This window comes from Syngnathus leptorhynchus, chromosome 8 (genome assembly GCF_054491065.1).
Source record: "Syngnathus leptorhynchus isolate UIUO chromosome 8, UIUO_Slep, whole genome shotgun sequence".
NCBI classification, from domain to species: Eukaryota; Metazoa; Chordata; class Actinopteri; order Syngnathiformes; family Syngnathidae; genus Syngnathus; species Syngnathus leptorhynchus.
Genome location: NC_141202.1, coordinates 7,490,848 through 7,515,217, shown reverse-complemented (window position 1 = coordinate 7,515,217; position 24,370 = coordinate 7,490,848). Strand labels below are relative to the sequence as shown.

The following is a 24,370-nucleotide window of genomic DNA, read 5'->3' as shown; positions in this document are numbered from 1 at the left end:
TTTTTGGGGAGTGAATATCACTGAAAGAACATTTTGAATTAGAAATTGCCATTGTCCAGGATTATTAAAACATAAGATTTATTTGATCACATTAAGTCACTGATATTCAATCACAGAGTTTGATTGTTTAATCAGTGGCAATGCGATTGTGGGTTTCTTGATAGCTACTAGAGATTGGACTCGAACCCAAAATGCTGGTTTGCTATTCAGGTTGGTGTCTAAGAAACGAGTTGTTTTGTTCTTTCTGGAAAAAAAAATCCCAACCCACATCGTTCTCCGACAGATGAATAATCCAATTTGATAAAAATGGGTAATGGTTTTCTATTATACTGGACAGCCACCAGTGTTCAGTACCATTTTAAGACCCAAAAATCGTCAGTCTTTATTTTTAGTTTGAAATGGCTGGCTATGATCTCACTCGGTATTGTGGTCAAAGGAATAATCCAGATTAGTTCTTACTTATTATTCTTCTTGGTGTACATAATAGCCCCTTGGCTCATCAAGAAGAAAATGTGCTGCATCCTCCCATTTAAAGGTTGTAAACATTGTGATGTGATTTATGGGGCACGGCTTAGCTGGGGGCAAAACATCCAGCGCGCTCGCTTGAATATGTCGTTTAGCACATTTCAACAGAGTGTATACATAGGATTGGAAAAAAAAAAGTGAATATGTGAGTAAACTCACTCTGCATGACCGTAAATGTTACTTTAAAAAGTTGACTCTGACAATATTTACCTAGACCTACACCCTTCACTGGATGATTGATGGATGATTTGACAGGACTGGCCACCGTCTATTGGCCGGATATTCCCAAACCTCCTCACAGGAAAACATCTTGAATGGATAACCCAAAGATTTAAAGATTTGGAATGTACCCCGTGACAGGTCATCGGTTCAGGGTCCAAGGTCCATGCTGCTCATCTCCCAAATCTAATGGATGGCTTTCACGTGAACCCGAACCCGATAAGTGTTATTGAAAATTAACGAATGGACGGTTTTGTAATACTAGCCAATATGTCCCAGGGGCTCAGGTGTTTCATTTTCCTATTGTATTTCACCATTCTGCATAAAAGACGCCCTTGACAATGACTCCAGTTTGATGAGAGATTTTCCCCAGCTGCTGTTACTATGGGAAAAAATAGCTGAAGTCAAACTAGCTGTGTTGTAGACTGCATGCATATTTTCTCTGTGCTTGCAGCACGGCTTTCCCCAACATTTCGCGTTTGTTAGCATAATTCAACTTTAAATTTTCAATAAGTATTTCTACAAGTTTTGCATGTGATTTGCTGTCAATCAGTTCAGGGTTAAGAGTTTACCTCGTGCTCAAATTCAGGGCGACATCTCAACCATGACCCTAGTGAGACTAAGTTGTACAGAAAATGGATGGATGGATGTTTATCGTGAAGTTCCAAAATTTGTGTTTATGTGTGTAATCATCATAGACAAGTTAAACTTTTTTTACACGGGATTTCATGATATTATTACATGTCTTATCAAAAAACATACATTTTAGTTGGTGGTTTATTGTGGGCTAGAACATATGAATGTTATCTCCATTCATGTCAATGAAGAAAGATGATTTAAGATAAGAGTGTTTTGCTCATGGAAAGAATTAAACTCGTAAGTCAAAGCATCATTTCAATTGAAGTCTTACAAGTCTTAATCAATTTTTAATGACACACGAAGAATATCATTACATAATACCTTCCACCCGGATTCCCCAATACGGTTTTTCCCTTTCATCCGGCATCATGGCTGTAGCACCTGATTTCTTAAAAAAATCTACAGTTTTCTTTCTTTATAAGACAGATGATTTATTGTGTGCTGCTGTACTTAATACTTCTCAACTCATCTGTGATAATTCAATGAAACAATGGAGACTGTCAACATAAACCAGGAGATTTAATGCACACTACTGACACACGGGGCAGGCACCCTTTATAGATCTCTCACTAGTGTGTATGTGTGTAGGTGTGTGTACAACACTAGTTGAAGAAGGCAGAGTTGTTTTCTGGCTTTGCCCGGTGCATTATTGATGTAGTCTGTGACTGTGTGCTGTGCAGACCATACTTTAATATGTCAAAAGTAAGGTACTTTGAACTCCTGCTGAACTTGCCGGGAATTAGACCAGACATAGCAAAGAGGGGACTGTCTCGGTCTGGCCTTACATGGCAGTTTCTTCAACCTGTAGAACAGGAGTGGCCCGATTCTGGTGACATATGACTGTATTTTAATGAGACCGGGTCCCAGAGCGAGAATGAGTTGATTAAAATAGGCTCATGAGCTGGAAATGGTTTAATACCATCTGGTTTAGCAAGGTGCCCACTCTCGCTGCAAGAGGAATTGCACGTTTGACCTGCCACTGATGCAAATATGAACCTAACACCATTCAGCAAGACATTTCTAGACCTCTGCTCGGATCCAGTTTAGGGGAGCTGGAACCCATTTGAGCAGACCTTGAGTGAAAAATGGTCACCATTTGCCAGTCAATCACATGACACATACTTTAGAGACGGAAAACATAAACTGCCTGCATGGAAGTGCGGCTAATGAACCACAACCTCATGAGTGACTCTGCTATATTATTAATGAAATTGAATGGCTTCTACACACACATTAATTTGACCAAGCAGGCACGTAATGACTAATGACTTTTTGTTAAATTGTATTTTATTCAAATACAAACCTATAAAAATAAATGTTTGATATCATATTTTTGTGTTCAATACTGTCATGAGGAAAATGGATGAATAGATTGATTTTTCTTCCGTGTTAAATGACCATTGATCATATTTCACAGCCGGAGGAAAAACATTTCAAAGTTGTTTTTTTTTTGCATTTCATATTTCTTGTAGTCTGATGCTTCCTCGTGTGGCACATTGATACCCACTTTGCAGCAAATGTTCAAGTGTCTTGCTTTGAGTCTGTTGCAAAAGTTTGCTTTCATCTAGAAAACAAAACAAAAAAAAACAAACCAATCTAATATGAGAATATTTGAGGTTTTCTGATACAAGCATGATCTTGATTGTGCCTTTCTGATTTTGAGTGCATCTGCAGTCTGGACAGACTAAGATTGATTTTGCTCTGAGCTGGTGCCACGCATATGACTTATTTTACAGAGTAGTCTTGCTTAGCATATCTGAGCCAAGTGACTTTGCCCAGTCACTGCAGATCAAAAACTAAATGTGTTAGCTATGGCAATTTTAAGGTATTAGCTGAAATGTCGCAAGGGGACCCAACCTCCTCATGGCCAAGACCCCCAATGCCAGACCTCCACACCATGCTGTTTCCTCACCCAACTTCAAAAGGAACATATCACCAGGGAATTCCACCATCTTGCTTTATCGTGGGTTTACGAACCCATTTGGAACAAACAAACCTGCGATAAGGAGACTTACGTTGTCACCAAAGAAGCAAACCCAGACAACGGGTTGTGTATTCAAAGAGCCCTGGAACAGACATTGTGCCATCTTTCCAGCTTTGAAGATGTTAGAAGACCTGATAAAGATTCCATCGTCTCAGCAGGGGTCAACCGCAACCAACTTGGCACTGCTGGACCAAGACTGACCCCCACAGATGGACTTAAGAACTACAGCTACAACTTTCCATGCCGCTTTACCTAACAAATGTTGATTGAAATGCAATATATCTGAACGTATGCTCATCTAACAATACCTGTGGATAACCTGCTAGATTAAATTATTCAGATTGCGGAGAAGGTATCATACAGAAAATGTTTGGCTTGACTTCCCGTTTAACTGATCTGATGCTCGACTAGACCTTTGTCAACACTGCCAGTTTGTGCATGTATACATGGGCGAACAACATATGGCACTAAACATACAAACATGTTAGCTTGTGTGGTGGCACCCGCTTCCTGTGCCGCCGGGCAGATGGTGGCTCACTGGGCCCCGAGGAGCAAGAGATTCTCTTTGCCTGCCTCATCCTATTGCTTTGGCACTTCCTTGCTGGTTGGTGCCATCTATCACAGCAGAAGCACACTTCTCTATTTGCAATGTTGATGCGATTAAAATATGGACTTTCAGTGGAATTGTCATTAATAGGAGCCTCTAAAGCATTGTACCCAAATGGAGTTTGGTTTCTTGTTTTATTGGATTTTGATCAATCTGGTGCTAAATCCAGAGAATCAATTATTTAGTTGTCTGTTTGTTTGAAAATATACATTTTGCAGTTGGACAACTGAAACTGTTGGTGACGTATCAAGTGTGATTTTTAAACTTGATATTTGCACTTTCCATGTCTTAGTGATGGGAATGCACATGTGTTTTTTTTTTTCAGTTGAATCAGAAGAAAAGTAAAGTTCCTGATTTGTTGTTATTTCAGTATGTTAGGGCTACGAATGGAACCGCAAGACCTTTATCTGGCATCGTGAATTGAAATTCAATTGAAACTGTAGCCCTTCACCAAGACACATTGCTTACACACCCTGCTCATTTCCATATCACTGCATGTTGCCACCCATCAGTGCTGCCACTACTAGTAGCATACATACATCAGAGGCATACAACACATTCTGTCGTGTGTGAAATGGGCTGAGGTTGATCTCTGCCCTGAGAGAGGAGAGACGAGAGTTTTAAATGTATATCTCTGAAGGGCTGGAGTGGAAGAAGACGAACAAGGCAGGGGGGGGAAGCCATGAAGAGGTTTGCAAGAGGACGGAATGACAGGGTCGGGGAAAATTGCCAATGAGGAGCTCCTCTGCAGAATGAATGAGAATGAAGAATGAAAGTAATATGCGGTGGTGAAGAGTAGGACGATCACGGTGGTAGGTGAGGGTGGCAAATTGAGGGTTCACAAAAGCATGTCCCTTTTCAGCAAATCAAACATAGAGCAATCTATCAAGTCTAGTATTTAAAAAATATTTGACACGGTCATTTTCACACATGAGATGTAGAATATTTCATCAATGAATAGTTTCCATATTTCAGAGTCTGCAATGGTGTGTACTCCACCAAATGACTTAAAAGGAACCCTGCCCCATCATGACAAATGGATCTCAAAATACAAACATGGACCTCTACTATTAAAATAATTTGTTAGACATGTATAATAATTTATTGTAAGTTAAAAAAAAAAATCCAGTTTATAAGCAACCTAACCTGACACATCTTACCTGCCATATTTTTCATGTCTGTAATGCATTCTGGGACGACAACAAAATACGATGCCCATAGGAAAACAGTTACAGACAACTAGAATCAGGAGTAAAAAAAAAAAAAAAAAAAAAGGAAAACAGTTGCAAACAACAACTAGAATCAGGAGTAAAAAAAAAAAAAAAAGAAAGAAATAATACAAATAAAAAAAATTGCCATAAAAGGCCATACTCTGCCACTTCTGGATGTATTTTTCCCAATCAAAAGGCAAAGAAGAAAGTGAGATAAGGCTCCATAGCTTTGTACGTATATATTAACGGAATGACAATGCCGCATACTTGTCATCACAAGCAGTGAAGCCACCGGTGGCCCACTCGCTAAACCCGCCTACCTTGAATACATAGAATCCTTTGTGGTATTTTCATATTCTCTGTCTCTATAGCAAAAATGCCACAGTGGATCGCATATGGTTGTACCGGTAAGTCCTTGAGAACTGCATATTTCATTGATAAGAATGCAATCTACATTTTATTCTCATAAAGCTATAAAGACAGAAGCTATAATGTGGATGTGCCAACCACCACATCATTTATGGATCCATGTTTTGTAGATACTTCATGCATGAAAATACGTATACTCGATGGAGGTCACATACAAGAAACCTCATTACAGGTGATGGACGCAAAAGTGGAAAGGATATTGAACAGTAGAAATGTCGACGTGAGACAGAAACACTGCAGGAACTTTGACTGACAGCAATAACCTGATGACTGACATTTCTGTCTGCCGGCCGGCTATATGAGCACTTGCCTCAGTGTCCCCTGTGTTTATCTTTGCGAATGTCTGTCTCCCTCTTTCAGCAATGCAGCATTATGATGGCTCATAGTGCCGTCATCCAATTCTGTTGTCCCGCTGTTCGGTGATTTACTGATTTACTACAGATGTTTGTTGTAGTGTAAAATTGTGTTTAATACTCTTCAAAATGCAAGTGCCTTTTTCCCCTTTCAGTGCTATGTAACTTTAACTGAAGTATACTGAATGAATGGCATTGTGCACATTGCCAAGAATGTTTGCTGATGATAGTGAAGTGAAATACATTTGATCACCGCAGTCTCATCCTTAGAGCCACAAATAACCCATGAAGGAAAAATAGCTCTCCCCATTCTTCTTTGCTCTTGGACTGCTGCACATATTCATAGGTTAAGGTAAAATACATTCATAAACACAGCAGGCTCACAAGATGATAAAGAGGTCATAATGGGTCTGTCCAAGTGTCCTCCTCTCTCTCTCTCTCTCTCTCTCTCTCTCTCTCTCTCTCTCTCTCTCTCTCTCTCTCGTTCTCTCTCGTTCTCTCTCTCAACAAGGTCATGCGTGATAAGCTTCTGAGGAAAAGACCTGTGTGTAACTAGACTATGGCAGCGTCCTCATAAACAGGCCTACAAAGAAGTCATATTTGTTGGCTGTGCTGCAATGCAGCATAGTTTTGTTCTCTCTGCTCCCTCTCTCCCTTCTTTTGTCTTCTTCACTCCATCTCTCACCTTTATCTCCCTCCCATTACCCATTACCGCTTTACTTTTCTTGCTTCAGGGCTTTCGGTTGTAGAAATGATAAACGCATTAACTGCAACCACTTCTATTACGGTGTTTCTTACAAACAGGAATGTTTTGTCTGTGTCCAGAAAACTGCAGAGATAAGCTTGCGTGAAATATGCGAAAGCTGGCTTCCGCCCGGGAGAAATGTGTTTGTCGCCTTCTCGTGTGTTCTGTTATGTGAAAATGTCGATGTTTTCACAAACTTGTAATAAGGCTTGCAGGAGTTTCGATTTTTTGGAAGTTGACATCATGCGATGAAAGTCGAGTTGATGTCAAAAATGGAATGATGTCATTGTATTTGTTTCCAAGACTGCTATAGACTCTTCTCAGATCACAAAGAGATATTAACAAGCAGGAATTTATCTGTTTCAACTTTGCATATTCTGCATGACATGTTAGGCGCAGCATTTGCTGTCATGCCACAAGTGTTGAGATTGGGGAGGTCACTCAATTTTAGGAATAGGCCCCAGAAGATGGACAGAATGTAAGATAACAGCACATAAGCACAAGCAGCTAACACAGACTAAGGAATTGATTTGCAATGAGCAGAAGAAAGGTAGTCATGGCATTTTAATTCTAGCAAATTTAGAATATGTAATTGTTATAATAACAAGAATAATTCATGATAATATTTATAGACATAAGATAAGAAAAAGTTACGGAATGTTTTATAATAAGAGATTCTGTCTGCATCCTGCTGACAAGATTGTTTAGATAGAAGATAGTTGTTATCATGCCTTGTTTTCTCTCTTTTTTTTTTAATCAAGAGTTGTGTGTTATATTGATTACATCTGCAAATATTCATACAATCTCCTTCCTTTTTCACCGTATAAGGCACAAGTGGTGATTTGCAATTTCAAATGGACTTCCCGAGTCGATTCAGGTGGCAAAACACCAACAACAGCCATTGTGTTGCCTTGCAGAAGCCATAGGTCAGACAGACCCTGTGAGCTCACCTGCCTCCCACTCGGTGTCTGCTTAATTCTCTTGTCAGCCACTTCAGGCTCATCATCTCATGCTCTGTCTCAGCCCCTCTGTCTGTCACTGCCACAATCCTCTGTCTGGCATTAAGCGCCCACATGTCTAGACTGCTGTTGGTGCATGTCATCTCTGTGGCATTGGCCACCTGCCACTCTGTATGAGTTTTCTTTCTGCTTTATTGAGGCTTGAAGGTGTAGGTTTGAGCCATTTCCCCCTTTTTCCCTTCCAGAATGGGTTTGTATTGAATTGGTCTGGAATTGACAGGCAGACCTGCTGTTTGTAATGATTCACTCGATGAGAGGTGCCAACAAAATCTATTACAGCTAAATGATCATCGGGGGTGTTTATATTGCAGTGGGGGGAGAAGGAAATTAAGATGGGTCACTTGGTGATGTGTATTATTCAACTGAAGCAAATCTTGCAGCTGAGGAGGATTTTGTTCGGAGTTCCCAGGGAGAATGAGAATATGGATATTGATGTTGTTTTAAATTTGTGGATGGAAAAACATTTACACAAATGATCCTGTGAACAACTGCAAACTGTGATGACAAAATAACCCACAAAATATCGTTTTGTTTTGTTTCGCAATGACGTCCAAATGTCACTGCGATTAATGCATTTGACCAAAAAAAGTCCTGTTCCTATTGGATCTTTCCCAGGTGCACTTCTGAAGGATGAATGTTTAATTGCTCGAAGAAAAAAAAAAATCTAAATTGTAATGCCACTTCTTGGCTTTATCTGGTAATTTTATACACATGGACTGGCTGTGGGTTTTTGTGAACTGTGAGGCTTCATTGCTTCTGTTTAATGACCGTAAAACTGGGGAAGGGATTCATATTCAACAAACTAATTGCTTTTGTTGCTTGAATCCAATGTAACAAGGCTAATGTTCACACCAACCTTGTAGTAACCTGCTTGAAAGGTAAAATTAATTCTGGTTTTATCAAATGATTTGGATGCAGTCCGGGGAGCTCGGAGGGATGGAAAAACAAATATTTGAATTCACACTTTCCGTGTACATGTTGAGCTTTCCTATCACACTTCAAATATGTGAATGTCAGGTTAACTGGAGACAATTGGCCATAGGTGTGAATGGAATTGGAATGGAATTATTTGTCAAGGTGGAGTTTTTGACTGCTGCCGGTCCAGGATTGACTCTTTTTTTTTTTTTTTACATTCATATGAGCTGAATAAGTTTGGGGTTGTATAAATGTTACATTTTGTACCGAGAAGCTACTTCAGCTTCTGCAATAATCATAAAAATAATTTATTCCTCGGTTGCAGAATATCTCATTAATATTGCACTGTACCCAATTGATCGCCTGCTGTTAAATTTTTCCGTGGAAAGCTAATAGTGGCTTTTTCTCTTTTTAATAAAATGTTTCATCGTGTTATTTTCCCCACTACACTTTTTAAACTGATGAATTACCGGCACGTCTTGAAGAAGATAATGAAACTTTTATCCTTTTAATTCAATATTTTCCAATGCATATTTTTCAAATCGATGACTTTTTTTGTGTGTGTGTTACCATGCAAAACACACCCGCTGTTCACATGATTTCATTTTGCCAATTTTTAGTACCAGGAGATATTCAAAGCATGCAATTTGATTTTCATGCCTCTCCCAGTAACATTAGCTGATGACACTTCTTTCAGCTCTTTAACATATTTGGGATTCAACAAGCAACATGGAGTTTGTACTTGCTCGTTTGTACAAGCCAAGCGGCGAAGCAAGCTACTTTACAGCACTTTGAGGTATTTCTTTATCTTCCATTTTAGATTTCTTTGTACAAAGGACATCTGGTTGGGCTCACATTGTAGTTACAGCAGCACTCATTTAATGTTTGGCATGTTACTAACAGGTTTGTCTTGTAGTTACTGTAAGCTGATCAAAAGTAAAGTCTCAGAGTGGATTCAATATATTAGAAATAGACTTTAAGTGCCGCGCTGATTTGATGGCCTCGGTGTTCTCAGAGTGGATTCAATATATTAGAAATAGACTTGAAGTGCCATACTGATTTTGTGGCACACTCTTATGTTCGACAGTGTCAGGAAGAAATTAAAATACAACGTAACCTTTACAGCTTAACCCGGTTTGACACCGTCTTAACTTTTGAATGCACACGTCAAACTGTTTCATGTCTCAGTATGTTTTGCAGCAGTTGGTGTTGTTTTGAAAGGAGCTGAATGACAAATTTCCAAAGGTCTTTACAGTAGAATGTCAAATCATCTTTGTTCCTAACTCTACAGGCAAAGCATGATGGATACAATTTCAATCCTGTTGCAGTTGTAATATTTTAAGCGGCATGATGTTTGTAGTATTTAATTTAATGACAGAAAGAAGGAGAATAGGAAAAGACAAAGACGAATTACACCGGATGAAATTGAGAAAATGACTGGTGAAAATGAATTAAGAGAGAAAATATGGAACAAATGGACAGTGAAAGTGCAGCATTTAATCTAGACTGGTTAGATTCATGTCTTTGTTACTTCCCACTTAGACCACAAAATCAGTGAGTCTGTATGTACACAAACTGTGATGCTTAAGAGAAGTGCAAAAGTGAACTGTCTCAAACAAAGACACACTCTCAAGTACTGAATCCATCAGATATCTTGGTTGGAACTTGCACTAAAGTGCAAAGGTAAGCAAAAACTTTTTTTGATGTGTGCTAATGCAAGCTTGCAAGAACTAAGATCTCTACTGGACACTTTATATTTCTTTGAGACTCCCCAAAAAGTCAGCTATCTTTTCCTCAAGCTGTTAAGGAATTGGATTTTTATCATAAGTAAGTATTGATGTACTGTACACGCACGTCTTAGTCCATGAGGCTCTTAAGTCCAACCACAAACCTTAAGGCTTTTTGTATACAGGAGAAAATGGGGGTTAATAAAAGATGAGTGGATAGCTGAAAGAGCCGGAGAGAAGACAGTCAGTGCTAATAGCTGTCAAAGTAAGGGCAAGCAAGGTAAAACAGAGAGCAATAGAACAACGAGAAGAATGTACATCCTCTTTGGTATTGCTTCACACAACTTGGAACCTTCAGAAACTCAAATGACTTTATAACGACCTTACAGCGCAACAAGTATGAAGGTTTGGAATTTGCTTTGACAATAAAGAATGACTGGAATCAGTCTAGATTCCAAAACCTCTCAACTTTTCTTCTCCAGTTGAAGTGCAAACTCTATTACCCTGTTTACACTCAATAGGAACCACAGTTTATCCATTTGAAAGCCAACTCACAGCAGATCTTACTGCACTTGATAAAGCGGTGCTGCTGACATTGACTGGCAAAAGTATCTCGCTGTACTTCCTGTCTGGCCCTATCACATCTTCACTTAAATCTGCCTGGCATCAGAGCATTCAACTCTCACCGAAGCAAAGCTGAGGTGTGACAGGTGCTTATACTTCAGCGCTGTAAGGTTATTTTTCAAGAAGATACATTCCTGTGTAGCGCTGCCTTCGTGTTGGAGATAGCAGACCGCCAATCTAATCGTTATCCTTAAGAAAGTGATTTATTCATTTGTTCACTATGATGCACACCACCGCACCAGAGTATGGTCTTGGCTGCAAATGAATATGAAGCCCAAACTATTTGGTATGCAGTGCCTGGATAAACAGGGAGCAAAGTGCAAAAAAAGGGTTCTCTGTGCTAAAAAAATATTTAGAGTCAGACTAGACAGGTCAACCATAAGCTCCACTTCTTGTCATACAGTAACATTTATAAGACTTCTATCATAAATGTGTGAAAAGGTTGAATTTGAACCAAAACAATGAAACATTCTCAACTTCTTCTTGATGACTGAGTGAGACTTTCCTCTTGGAGATGAAACTTAGCCTAAGATTGTTAGTTCAGAATCTAAGCCACTACTTTTTCCCATCACGCTTTGAATCATGCAACTTTAAATGTAACACAGTTAATTTATAGATTTTTGCTCAAGAGCTTCATGCAGCGGCACGAATAATGGATGGATGGATGGATGGATGGATGGATGGATGGATGGATGGATGGATGGATGGATGGATGGATGGATGGATGGATGGATGGATGGATGGATGGATGGATGGATGGATGGATGGATGGATGGATCATAGTGAACAAATAAAACTGTCTGCTGTCATTTACGTAACTTCATGGGAGGCTTGGATGACAAAATATTTTACGGAAACAAGCATGACTTTGAACAAAACCACATTTCAGAACGTGTAACTTTTTTGAAACAAACCCACTGGCCCCTTTTATTCAACACAACTCTCGGTGAACTCCAAAAGGCTTGGACTGCTGTGGGATGAAAAGAACTCACCGAATTCCTACTGTTTAACTAGACGTGTTGGGCAATAAAGCGTTTACTAGCGTTTAAGGTAATTAAAATTTTAAAATAAACACACACATATATTTAGCTGTTGCATACTTGGATCGCAAAATGAAATAAATGCAAAGAATAAGCTCATTTTTGCAGCAACATTAGTTACAATTTGAGTCATTTGATGGCTTTGTGAATATCCATTAAATTTACGTTCAACAAGGTAACACTGTGTACCCATGAATGTAGGATAAAAGCACAACTTGACATTTAAGCAGTGTACAAATGAAAGATTTTTCTTTTTTAACGACATGGAGCAATATTACTAGTTAAATAAAGGTAGGCCGAACACAATTGAGTCATTGATGAGAGTGGAAGTACATTGCAGGTTCTGGCTAAAGTGCTTTGTGCAACTCCTATACTGGACTTTCAATGAGTGCATACACAGTGCTTGTATTTGTGCGCTTCCAAGTGAAAGAATATTTTTTTTATTATTATTATGAGATTAAATGACATTTCTCTGGTTGGTATTACTTGTTCCCACATTTCTTGATAATAATAAAAAAAGAAAAGTGAAAGAAATGGTGACTTTTATGAACGTTGTATTGTTGATATACTTGACTGTTCTGCCGACTTTAATTAAAAGTACCATTGATGTGCTGCATCACATTCATTGGCACATTGTGTGTGTGGGTGTATGTGTGTTGATGAGTTTCACCATTTTATTCATGTTTTCTGCTTTTTTTTTTTTACCTGCATCCGATCATCAACGCCAGCAGGTGCTGTACCCAGTTTTGTCTGTGCAAGGCTGATAAAACCTAGTAAGATTATAGTCAGTGGGGCAGAAACCAAATGCTGCCTCTGGGTTTTGAAACATGTGTGATGTAACTGTGCTGTTACTCATGGGGGGTGACCAGCTCAATATCATCAGACTGATAAAAAGCAAAGCAAATGGAAAAAGCCTTTTTGTATTTGCAAAATATTTTTTTTTCCCTATACACACACATTTTTGTTTTATTTTTTAGCAGCAAACTGTGACTCTAGGTTGTGTGAAATAATGACATCCAGGTCAATTCCTCAAGTTTAACTGCAGCAGTGTACTCAGTACTGCTGATGAAAGTAAATATTGAAGTGTAAATTTGCTCACAGCTCAGGTTTCAATATTCACCGCGAATGGTATCTTTAATAAGCACGCAATGAGGGCGATGATGGGTCATGAAGGGCTTTGAGTACCTATCCTATTTTTTTCTCACATATATTGCCCGATGACTATCGGTCACCGATCTATCAAAGCGCATCTAATACACATCAAAAAGTAGAAACAAACAATTGGGCAGTGGTCATATGGCAAAAAAGTGCCAGACTGCTTATAAGCTTGCAACCTTTTAGTAGATCAGTGCTGTTTTTTTTTTTTTATGATAGTTCTTGTTGGAAGAAAACGAGAAAATCCTAACAGAGGGTATGAAAATACTGATGTAAAACAAAAACTCTGATAGAAGCAGACGGGCAGACCGAAAATGTCATTTCGACAATTCCCTCCATTCCCCTCTGCCGATTCGCGAAAGAAAACACAGACAAATGAGGAACCTCTGACAAAATAGATCTGCATGCAATAGAAGGCTTCATATTCACTTCCATCTCACACACTCATGCATACTCGCAAGCCAGACAGTGTTTATGAAGTGCAGCCTCAGTGAGTCCATCAAGTCTAATGATTCCCTCCTGGTTGCTTCTGTCAGCATCGTCTCCCTCCTCGCCCGCATCGCTCCATCACTCCCCTCCTCCCTCCTTGCATTAGCCCCCTCTCCCTTTCATTTTCACATCCCTCCTTTTTCTGGCTGAAGTTTTTTTGCATTCATGTCTACTGTGCCAGACAGGCTCTATTTCTCACTTTTTTTTTTTAATTTCATTTACTCCCATCCATGCCTTTTCTTTCTTTCCTTTCCTCACCCACATTGTTCTATTCTTCGCCGCTCGCCTTCAACCCATCCAACGTCTCCCCTCATCCTGTTAGTCATTCCTCTCCCCTTTTTTCTTTTTCCCCCGTCGGTTACATCCCAAATTGTTTCTTAGGCAAATTGACAGCTTTGCCTGCATTAAAAAAATGTTGGAAATGGCAGATATCTTTTGTGTGACACATTTTTCAAATATGTTGTGTTTACAGTGACAGCAGACAAGCCTTTGCCACATGTAGATCTTGACTAAAAAAAAAAAAACAAAAAAACAAAAAAACAAAAAAAAACATGTCGATTCGCTGGATTAGTGATTCCCAAGAAGGTTGTCGTGACACACTGTGTGCTGTTAGATCTCCTTATGGGTGGGGTGGGAAATGATCCAGAGTTTCACTTATGTGCTGAAATGACTATTAATTATAAATAGATCTTCATTCATCTATCCATGATGCCAGACATGTCTAATGACAACCAGAACAATTAATCCCAATGAAATAAACTCGTGCATCCACCCGTCATTGCTTTCCGTGAGTATATCACCTTTGTTTCTTTAAACAGATCTGCATGTCAAAACAAGTAAACCCATTTATATTTTAAATGATTCACTATATTTAGGGATTTGGCAGTTTCCACATGGACTATTACTGCAGATTTATGCAAACGCGGGCCAGTGAAAGAAAAATAGTGCGCATTCGTTTAGGATCATTTAACACTTTAGTATTTTAGTATCATTTAGTAAAGCTTACCACTGCTCGTTAGAACAACTTGTAATTTGTAATAGATTGTGAGTAAAGAGCGACTATGGGGCCGCATATGCACTTTCAATCGCTTTATTGAGCAAACGATTTCTTCTTTAAACGCTAGCACATGTCGATGGTCTCAATTGACCCTGTCACGGAACACCAGAGAGGCTAACACACACATGCACACACACACACACACACACACACACACACACACACACACACACACACACACACACACACACACACACACACACACACCATTCAACAGATACTCAAGTGTTTAACATTAGAAGAGTGACCCCAATAGAAGAAAAATAATATCTGCACCTCACATGCATATATTATTGGTATTCTGCAACCTCTGCGATAAACGAGTGAACTGTAAACTTGCACTGGGTGTGTAAGATCTTTCTCTTGCACACTCTGGAGGCTGTACGAAGGTCTGGCGCCTCTTAAAGGTGAACCCTCATTTGGCACGTTTTGGGTCTGCTGGTAACGATGGGTGATGAGTGTTCCCCGGGCAACTCGGCTGTTTGTGTCGACGGGAGGTGCGAGACGTGGCCCCTATACTTTACGCCCACAGCCCAACTATCCCTACTGCATTATAATGACGCTTGAATTTGGACATTATATCTTATTAATCAGTGGAACATAAAGGATCTGCGCCAGTGGATTTTTTTTTCCTCACCCGTGCGAAGCATTCACACCTGCTAATGGAGGCTTGGAGTTGAAGTGCCAATCATAAACAATCCAGTCAAAATAATGGGCTGTGAGTTAGAGTTTTTTTTTTTATATTTGTACCATGCACATTGTGTTGCTAGGCAACCTGATCAACATGAACTGGCTTTGCATCATTTCCCAAGCATTCAGTCATGAACATGGTATATGGATTAAATCAAATTTTATCCATCCGTCCATTTTCTACCGCTTAGATGCCCCCTCATTGAAGAGGTTTTCCCAGTTGAGGTGAGCAGCACCCCGTTCCCTCGATACATAGGTGCACTGCCTCCGCCTCACGAGGCGTCGGATGGTCGACCAGAATTTCCTTGACAGCATACAGAAAACATTTCCTTGGCCTCGCTGAACTCCCCCAACGCCTGAGTTTACTCTATATGATCATTATTGTTGCTACAGCTACATTCTCCTAAACTGCATTTGTCATGTATTTTTCCTATGTGGTCACAAATCACTACTTCAAACTATTTTAATTAACTGTCAATTAATGTATTGATAAATGCAATGATTGCCAGTCAGTGTTCCTCTATATCAAACGATAAAGCCACAAATAAAAAACCCACACCTGAAACTCCAATCTAGAATAAGGATGAATGTATCTACGTGGGTTTTTCCCAATGGTGTTTATCTCGAAATTATGGCAGTAAAATTGCTTGAAAGATGAAGTAGTCTGTTAAAATGTCTTCATTCAGTCACTCTTTTACTTTCTTAGTCATGTTTAATGTAATTAATTGAATTAGAATTTATAGAATGTGAAAACCAGTCCTCAAGGTTCACTGAAATATAGGACGTTAGAATATTTTCAATTAGTTGATTAATGTGCTTTTAGCCCATATAAACTATAAGAATTAAATAATAAGAATTTAAAAGAAAAAACTGGTTCTCAATGTGATTGCTTTTGCTGTTATGTAAACATTTTCATTTAAAAAAAATGAAAACAATTAAATATGCACTTGCTGTTGAACAGTGGAGAATGATGCGACTCAACTCTCTCCATGAAGCCGAAGACCTTCACGTACCAAACACCACAATGTTCCATGCTCCATTCGATTAATTAAACAGCAAGATCCGGCATATGCATCCTATTCAGTACTATGTGAATTACCACTGCAAATATAGTATTCAATGCCATTGTGTGCTATCAATGGCTGATTTGATGTCATTTTACAATTGCTTTTACCTGTGCATCTTTGTTTGACTAAAAAAAAGGAACATTCACTTCTTAACTACATTCCACATTAAAAAGGCAAACATATGCATGATGTAGTTAACAATACAGCATAAACAATGCAGGCAATGATTTCAATGACTCTTAATTACGTTTGTTGTCAATAATTTGAGACTATGTTGCATCTTGACCCTCTTACCAAATTGCACCAAAAAAAAAAAACACATGAAAAAGCACAACAGTGTTAAGGTAATTTGGTGCATGATATTGTTTGAATCGTCATTTCAATATAATTTCCATTGAATATAAGAGGGGGAAAGATGACATTGTTATTTAAAGGAAAAACAGATCGACAGGTGTCCTTCTGAAGGACGACATCTTCCTCAAAGATGCCTGCATGTTAAAATGATTTTCCCTGCACAGAAAGTCCAAACACTGACTTTGTATGAGCAAAAGAGAGTGTAAGTGTCTCAATTCATGAAATTTGTGAAGGTTAAAAAAAGTAAGATCAAATCACTGCCGCTATCCCACCAGCAGACCTTTCTGGCTGTTTTTCAATTTACAGTTAATGAGAAATTCAGCTACCGCTCTCTATTCTGTTGTTAGTCTTTCTCCTCTTCAATCTCACAGCATCTTTAATACTTTTGCCGTTCAGCCTGTCTGAGCCACGGTGGCTCATTTGTATAAATAGCTTACCACCGCGTGTGTGTTTGTGACTGCACGTGTGTCCGTGTGTGCGTGTTGCTTTGTCTACTGAAAAATAACTAAGCTACAATTGGAAAAAAAAAAAACCATTAAATTAAATACAAATAAAAATGCTTTAAAAACACACAAAGTTAACTGCAATAAAATCTTATGTTTAGAATGCTAAAAGCAACTATAATTACTACTATCGTGGAAATTGCTCAACATCATGCATGAGCTTTTGCGGTTTGTTTGAAATGTAATTATTTCTGGATTGCTGCGCATCAGTACAAAGACTCTAGCTTGTCTGAAGAAATTTCACAGTCAATAAAAATTTTCAAAATTGTAGTTCCTAAGCCATCGGCTGCAGTGCTGTGCCATCACTAAAGTTCTTTTTACACTGCATTCAGCAGGACACAGCGAGCTATCGTCAAACACGTTTATTGTGTCTGAAGTGAGGGCTTGGGAGAATGGAGCGTTGCTGGATGGACTTCTGCTGTGACGGCAAAGCGCCTAAATAGGGTGGCTCAATAAAGGTTAGGAAACACTGATCCATATTTTTATCATGAAAGCCTGCACTTGCAGAGAGCATTGGTGGAAAAAGGACAAAGTACAGTGACGTAAAGAAAAAATCACTCTCCAGCCCTTTCCATAAAATAATTTGCAACATTCTTGGAGCACAATATCCCACAAGGCCAACTGTGTTCCTTCACTGATACGTCATTGTTTTGCCCTCTATTTAAAATCCCCGCGGCACATTTCACATAAGACAAATTTTTTTGGTCCCTTATTACCTTGCTGATTTTGTCATTGTCAAAATCAAGGTTACTGTATCTACTGGAATAAAATAAATTGCAAATGTGTTTTTTGTTGAGTCCACCGCAAAAGTCCGTGTACAGTGATGCTTTCACTTACAAGTTTAATTTGTCCCCTGACCAACTTAAATCAACCTTCGTCTTTGAAATGAATTTTTAAAAAGGCCTCAAAAAATACCCAAAGATTTTTTAAGTGTTTTTAACAAGAAGAGTAGCATGCAAGAAAATAATTAATAGTATTGATATATTAGTATTGAGTATTCTCTATTTTGCTGCGCTACTCATTTTCAAATATCCAGTATTAGTGTGTAAATATTTATTTTGGAAAGACAAAGATTTACAGTTTTGTGAAAGAAACAATGTGTATTATGTATTTTCTTCGAGTAAACCAACTGGGAGTGGTAAAAAAGTGGCCTCTTTTTAAAAAATTGTTCAAGATCTTCCGTTGGGTTTGCATATTCTCCGCATTCCTGCATGTTATTTTTTTTTTTTTTCCGGCTACTCAGGCTTCCTCCCACATTTCAAAAACATGCATGTTAGGTTTATTGGTGACACAAAATTTCCCCAAGGTGTGAATGTGAGTGTGAATGCTTGTGTGTGCTCTGTGAGCGGCTGGCTGTTCCAGGGTGCGCTTGGGCAATTTCTTAAAGTCTGCTGGGAGAGCCTTCAGCTCACCCGCAGCCCTAATGAAAATGTATGAATAAATGATATACATAGGTTCAAACACCAAAGAATTCACAGTACATATTTACGAATGAATGCTTTGACCCTGCAGAGGCAGTTTTTGGGACCCCTTTGTTATCATGAGGCTCAATTCAATAAGATTGTCTATAACAACTGGGAACAATTCTGTCTCCTTTTTTTCATCTGTTTGCAACAAATTGCCCATCAATTCCTGTGTGTGTGTGTTTGTGCATTTGTGCATGCGTGCGTGTAAATGCGTGCAAATGGATGCTCCTGTTTATGTGCACGTGTGTTGCATCAGTGCCATCATTCCGTTCGTGTTTAGTCTGAGGAATTTATTTCCTTCCAGACAGTTAGACTGTTCTCTGGAGAGCGGGTCATTCTGTTTGACTCTGCTGCCTGTCTGATTTTCCTTTGAACTTTAAGAACATATATTTCCCCCCGACTCCCCAGACACTTGCCTTGACTCTTCTCAGTCGAATTTTACTGATTGTTGTGTAATAAGAAGAGCAGGTCTGGTCAGAAAACTATTAACAGTATAATAGTCCAAGAATTGACTGAGCCTTTATTTGTTAGAATGAAACCTCCTCTGTGTAACGTGACATATTCAACATCCTATTTGTAAAGGCAACTAAAGCCAAATTACAATGTAAAACACTTGAGGTGTCATTGCCTGCCATTCCCACAAGAGACACATACTTTTATTTTTATTTGTTTCTATTCTGGTTGCATTGATTTATAACTACATGAAACCAGTCCGTGATGCAATAAAGTTGTAAATCTTTTGCATCCCATTGGAAATCCCAAATCTTTTAGTAGATTAGTTGGCATTTTTTTTTTCCATTTTTAACGTATCTCTCTTTATATTGCTCCGTTGTCCTCTGTGATGCGTCCATGTCATTGCAGCTGTCGAAACCTTCAAAGTGTGTGCCTTTCCATACCAGTGATGATACATAGTCTGATGAATCTCCTTCAAATATGTCAACTCAGCTGGCAGACAGCGTGAGACAGACAGGAGTGTGATAAATGACGCCTGACGCTCATCTTTGTTTGATTTTACTTTTTTTTTTTTTTTGCCTGGTTTCACATTTTCAAACCATCTTTACTTCTGCCGGTGATTAATACATTTGCTCATTTTTCCAAAAGCAAATGATTATATGCATGAACGTCATCACAAGTCAATTCAGTTAATTGTTACTGGCGTAAAACAGCTTCAATAGAATCAATTCAATTACGTGAGTCGATTGTCATCTTGACAGAACTCTTGTTTTTGAGAATTATTGTAAATAGGTCTTGTAAATAGTGCAGACTTTTTATTCCCCAGTACAAGAAACAAATCATTGTTGATTCCTGTTTATATTGACATTCTTGTCATATTTTAGGCCCGCTCCTATCCTTTGTTTTTTTTTCTAGGAGAATTTTGCACCACCAAGAACCTGTGTATTAAGGTTATATATTTGTAGCAATCAATAACTTGTGCTAGCATCAAGATCCAGAATAAATGAGCCGAGAGTGAGGAGGTGCAATGTTTTGCTTAAGGGCAACTTGATAGCATTGTACTAAAAGCAAGTGTGGGAGTTTCTACATTTTTTTTTCTTGTTTACAAAAGGCTTTAAAGCACTGATCAGCTTGTCCTAAGTCAACTCCTTAACCATGATTCAAATGCAATTTGCAGATTTGCTAATCACGACTCTATTGTGCTGCCTGCATCACGGAGCGGTATAGAAAAAAAGGAGTCAGAAAATGCATTTCAATTAGTCGTTGAAAAGATGCTAATCTGCATCCTGACTTTGTCAAGGTGCCCTTAGCAATGCTTGAAGAAGGGATTCATTTTAGCCTTGATATTGTGCGCTTATCCACTGAGTAACTTTAAAAAATCCTTGCTTTGTGTTCCTGTCAAACAAAGCAGCTGAATCTTTACTAAGGTGCGAGACGCTAGATGCTGGGCCCACCCTTAATAAGCCTTTGTGAACTGCATGCTGGCCACTGGCCAAGATCGTCAACCTGAAGTACAGTACAGATGGGACTAATGAAGCAGAGTAAAGTGGATCTCTCATTAATCATCACTGGCGTTATCTTCGTCCATCTGTGTGTGAAAAAGTGTCTGTCCTTAAGTGATCTACGAGCACATTACCAAAAGCTTCTGAGGACTTAGTGATGTACTTAAAGTCATTAATTAGAGCTATTTTGTGAAAACTATCATTCAAGTCACTCATCTGCAGGAAACATCTCACCTAACAAGTAAAACCAGTAATTGAACTGAAAATAAAAGGTCATGCATGCCTATGTGCCACAGATAATATTCTAGTTGTTTATAACATTTATGAATAATTGGTTTTAAAATCAGAGACTAGTAAAAACGGTTGAAATATTTTTTAAATAATGAATGGTAATAAATATTGCCATAATATTTATATATTTTGTAATTTTAGGATTGACACATGAAGTTGATGCACATTTTGTCTTTGCGGGCCACATAAAATGATGCGGTGGGTCGTATCTGGCCCCCAGTCCTTGGGTTTGACACCCATGACATACAGCCTATGTGCCATTAAAGCTGCTGGGCACCTTGACAGCAGTCGTGATGCAGACTGGCATCACTTCAAAAACTGCTATTTTTTCAGCAGCACTCTGGTGGGATTTCAACTATGAAATGTACTTGGACCCCCCAGGTGCCTGGTCAAATAATTGATTTTTAGATATTTTTCAATTTTACTAGGATTTTATTTTTTTACCACATTGTCACCCGTCCCCTGTAGGCAACTTGTCATTAATCTTTATTGAAATTTTTCCAAATATTTTTTGAGTTTGTACACTTGGCCCCGCCACCCCAAGGAAAAAAAATGTGCCTGTGACTCAAATGCTTCCTAAGCCCCAAGTACTTGCAGATGAGTGTTGCAGTCAGATGCTATGCCACGAGCAGCATCTTTAGCATATTGCTGTCTACAACCTGGCAGAAGTAGAACAGAAAGATGCTCCATGAGGGTGTATTCATCGGTGTAGAAAATATTTTGTGTTATATAACTGTGTTGCTTTCTTTCCCTTGGCAATATGACAAAAATAAGAGGGGGGGGGAATTCACTCACGTGATACTTTGAGCTCATGATGGACATATAGTGAATTCTAAGTTTCAATATGATTTGTTACATCTATCTAGTTGCGCACAAAAGTTGATCTTAGATTGTGCATTTTTTTAAACCTTGAAAGCAACATTTAACAAATATATTGTGCATCTAACCTCGTGATGGCCCTCATCAGTATTCTTGTCTGAATGTTTATATCAGCACCAAAAAGTGGAAACTCACCCAGACACTGCTGTGTCCATATTTACCTTTAGTAGAAACAAACTTGAACCTCATTTATAACACTGTTGAGTGAAGCAATTGATTTTTCTCAACCCATCACTAGTAGCCATGAGTCAGACAAAGTACAAACAAATGGGGGTTGCATATTGAAAAAAAAAATTCCGGGCAGAACTCTTGACCCCAAAGGAGCATCTCACTTATTTTCTTTCTGTGCAATCATATTTATGGTATGCTTGTCATTTCAGCGGGATAAGCCTCATGCCAGTCTCTCTTGCTCTCTCATTCACACAAAGGCATCATATTAAGTTTTTCCATTCCCACCAAAACAATGCAAAGTCTTAATCAAATAAAAGTTGCCTTTTAAATGTCAGGAAGGGACAAGGGTCATTTATTTCTAGCTGACATTTTGTGGTATATAATACGGATTACATACCGCTTAAGTCTTTCTTTCCTTTTGCCCTCATTAATAATTATCTGTAATCTTACATCATTTTTTTTCCAACTTGATTTCTTAATATTTGCAGTGTAGTCATTTCAAATAAGTGATATGACTGAATTTAATGTTGGCCAGTGCTTAACCTAACAACCCACTCATGGGTCTTATTAAGCACTAAAGCAGTTTTTTTTTTTTTTTTTTTTTTTTCCCCATCAACGATTTCACCTCCCTGTGGCCTCCAACCCAGAAATTGTTATTCCGTAGTGACAAACCAACCATCGACATTCACCATGCATAGGTTATTTGGAATGTAAGAAGATGAATTACAATAAATAAGAAAGGCCCAAAAAAGGACACAAAATAATGTCGAGTTTGAATCTCAGATGGGAGGTGCACTGTATATGCAAAGTCTTAAAGCTTAAAGGATCCCAAACTTTGCCAAGACACGTAATGTCCTCAGATGACCGGAGCGCACACGCAAACGCGTCCACCCTGAGGTCAAATTCCATCATCACAAGCTGGATTTGGATTGCTTGTCATGTCAGCTGGCTGCCCTCAGCTACCCCGCTGCACAGCTGTATTCACACGCAGTATGTAAATTGTAGTTGGAGATGTAATATTTCGTCCTTGGATGACCTGTGACATAATGAATTGACTTCTATGGGAGTCTGGTGGGGAAACATGTTTTGAGCACTGACGATATTTCATTGGATTTTTTTCAAATAACATAATAAAATTTTTTAATGGATATAATAAATCATACACACCAGTGATGCTTATTATTTATGAACAAAATCCATCCTCATTTGCTAGCTGTTACTGCTTTAGGAGTAGCAGATACATTCTTGGACACATTGAAACAACAAAGCCAACTATTGTGCAGAGTTGGCTGACCTTAGTCAGTCTCTTTTTTTTTTCTTCTTTTCTTTAAAAGACCTCCTTGAATGAACTCATAATAACATTCATCCTCTGTTTTGAGCTGCTCCAATCAACTAATCAGCGGCTGGAAAGGTGCTGAGGTCATTGCAAAGGCATTGAGTGTTGAATTGAAAATCGGATTGGTTCAAAGAAATGGTCATGCTGTGACTGAAAGCCAAGACACACAAAGAAGCTAATGTATAATACAATTCATCTACTAAGTTCTAAATGTTGGTCAGTGTCTCTGATGTATGGCCAGCGGCCCTGACTGCACGCCGTTGATATCATCCCTCCTCTTGTTTTCTTCTAAGCCAACGTTCCAAATGACTACAAGTCAGCTTTACCAGGTTTCAGCGTGTTCTTTTGCTGTCCCATTTGTCTGAGCACAGGCTGTCATGTGTAACTGTGTTGTGATAAGGCCTGATAAAAGCAGGAAAGCAGAGGAGATATGTGTCAAGCTCTTCCAAACCACAGACAGGGCGTGTGTTTGTTTATCTTCTGTCTGCTTTTTGCGCCAACATGGTCCCTCCTTCCCGTATTCTCCCATCTTGTTAGCGCTTCTTTTCTCTTTCAAACCCACGCTGCTCATTCTTATGTCTTATTTCCGCCCCCATCGCATCTATCCGCTTCATAATCATGGGAGGGGTTTTCATACTTTTGTTTATTATGTGCTTGCTTTTGCAAGTTTCTTCTTTTTGGGGGTTGCTGTTTGTAAGCCTTTCCTTGCTTTCATACTTTATTTTCATCCTGATTTCTTTCCACTCTTATTTTCACTTGCATGCTCTCAGGAGCAACGCCAATTGAACTGCAGTTACCCCTCTGTCAAAATCACTGATCCCCCCCCTAAAACCCACCAAAAAAACTCCTTTGGTTTTGTGGTATTTTATTTCTTTCCAGGATCCAAAAGAGCGGTACTTAGCACTTTTGAAATGTAAATA

The 24,370-nt window shown here is 38.8% G+C and overlaps 1 protein-coding gene across 1 annotated transcript in view; it reads left to right on the top strand.

The window, feature by feature from the left end:
- LOC147052229 (low-density lipoprotein receptor class A domain-containing protein 4-like) overlaps positions 1-24,370 on the top strand; it is a 92,199-nt gene that overhangs the window by 1,857 nt on the left and 65,972 nt on the right. The gene's annotated exons all lie outside the window — the stretch shown is intronic.